Raw genomic sequence first — 2333 nt, 5'->3', positions numbered from 1 at the left:
GCATGTTTCTAAGATCCATACTAGATGCCGAAGCTCATCTCGGTAACATCCAAATTACACATGCCCACTCCGAACCACCGGGTCATGATCTGTTCCCCCGTCGTCATCACCCGCCGTCGTCCAGGGAAGAGTGACATATTTTGTTTATGCAAATCCAAACAAAACACTATACCACGCGCGTCAATGTCGTGTCTTGATATGATGACCGAGGCGCAGCCACCCCGAACTAGCAATCCAGCGGATCACGCCTCGCTCAATACTAAAGGGTCTCGTCTCGTTCAAGAGATCCAGATTGCGCAGGCAAAAACAACGGTTCCCGTCTTGGCCTTTCAATAGTAGAGACAGTTGAAGTGAAGCTAGACTCGAAGTGAATGCAAAGGGTCGTGGCCTAGTTCAAGGTATTTCAGCTGAATTCCGTGCAACCCCGATTCGCTCAGGAACGGACGTTTCAGTCGTCAAATGATAAGTGTCTTTCAGTACGAACTTGAAATGAACGGTCTTCAATTTACTCTGGCTATCGTGGCTTGGTATCACCATTATAAGCCCTAAGTCCAGGATCCTGGGATTTCTAGCGGCCTGACGACCTACCCGGGACCTTATGATATGAATATCTGCATGCATCAACTAACCTGTGACTTGACACAGCTGCAATACCCAGAGCCAATTGTTCTTCAAGCCACTGTAATCATTCAAATAAACTATTCATGCAGTGTTGGGATCGACATCAAAACTGGAAATAACGCCAGCGAACGGAGGGCAGGCGAAAACACGGGACGGAGGCAGGGAGAACAAGACATTGTCTCCGCTCAGACCTGAGACTGTCCCTGTCTCTTTGCTTTTTTTTTTTTGCCCTTCCTTTTTTTCCGATATCAGACTCTCGCATTGATCATCTTAATACACTTCTTTAAGTAATGTTAGGATTTTGGTCTCGTCGTCCAGCCAGCGAGAAGCATGGAATCAAGCACATGGCTATAAGCTCTGGCGTGCGAATCGAAATGTCATGCAGCTGAGCGGCGTCAACCTCACGCGTCAGGACGCGCAACAACTGTTATCAAGACAAAAGGAAAAAGGCGAAAAGTAAATACCAAGAAGAACATGTCAACCAGCAGAAATCAAACGCCGTCAAATTTAAGAGCGCCCATGAACCAAATCCAGAATTCCCATGGCGACTTCAGGGTAAGTTATGTTTGAGCATGGACCAACACGAGCACGTGACCGGGCATAGTGCTCTCCTCAGCATCATATCACTCTTCGATGACGCCAATTATTTTCGGCCGCACCACCGAACCCTCCGACGCCGACGTCGGTTCGGTTCAAGGCGCACTCGTCTCACCTGCGCATCATCCTTGAAGCATTACGAGCCGGAGAAACCTGCGCCGTCATCCGCTCCCGGTTTTACTTTTACTTATTCCCAGAGTGAATGAGGTCCAAGCTTCCCCAAGCTCTTGGAGAAGTGAGATGTTACAGAGCTTGGAGAGAGCTCCGTTCGTCCTTGTTGACTCGATAGCTGCTGACAAGGGCATGTATCAGCCCCTCGAGGATAGAAACCAGAATGGAAACGATTGCACTGTGCCTTTCTCACGTTGGTTCCATGAATTACAGCACAGGAAAGGAAACAAGAGCGGGATAAAGGCAATAGCAAACAAACAAGAGGACCCAGTTCCCGGCGATTATGAATTTCCGAGACACTTCCACCGAGCTCTGAGTCTGGGCTACAATGAGAAAGTCCTACGTCACATATCCGGCAAAGCTGTTTGTTTGCCCAGCCACTTGGGCGGAAGTCAACTGGCGTCCCCAAGCTCTCTCCCTCCCTCTCTCAAAGGCTGGGGCCATTCCCCCGCCTTTCTCGTTTTGTTACATTTCTTTCTCCTCTTGTTCCTTGGTACTAAGACGGGAGAGGCAAAACCCAAATCCGAAAAGCCAACAGCCATCGATGCTTTCCGGGTACATAACTGATAAACTCGGCTAGCTCTCTCTTGATTGGACACACGTCTGTTGCGCGTCTTGGTCGCCCTGATCGGACTTGATCTGGTGGTTCGCAAGCAGCCAGAAGCTTTTGCCTTGCAGCGTAATATGGCAAGGTAAGGTAGGTAGCTTACCTCCGGGTAGCTTGTCCACACCATAGCTGGACCACCCAATCCATCCTTCGATGACAGGCTCGTGGGACTGTACTTCTGGGCGTTGCATTGTTTCCTTGCATTCCCATGTATTCATACACGAGTCTCGTTAGTGATGTCCGTACATAGTGCCATGGAGTGTATCCAGTGATGATGGGATGACTGTGACAGCCGCAATTGGCTGGATTGAGAGCTCTCACACAAGCTCTCGGGCTG

This window comes from Fusarium oxysporum, chromosome 10 (assembly GCF_000149955.1).
Source record: "Fusarium oxysporum f. sp. lycopersici 4287 chromosome 10, whole genome shotgun sequence".
Taxonomy (NCBI): Eukaryota; Fungi; Ascomycota; class Sordariomycetes; order Hypocreales; family Nectriaceae; genus Fusarium; species Fusarium oxysporum.
The sequence above is the reverse complement of the archived record's forward strand: the minus strand, read 5'-3'. Positions refer to the sequence as shown.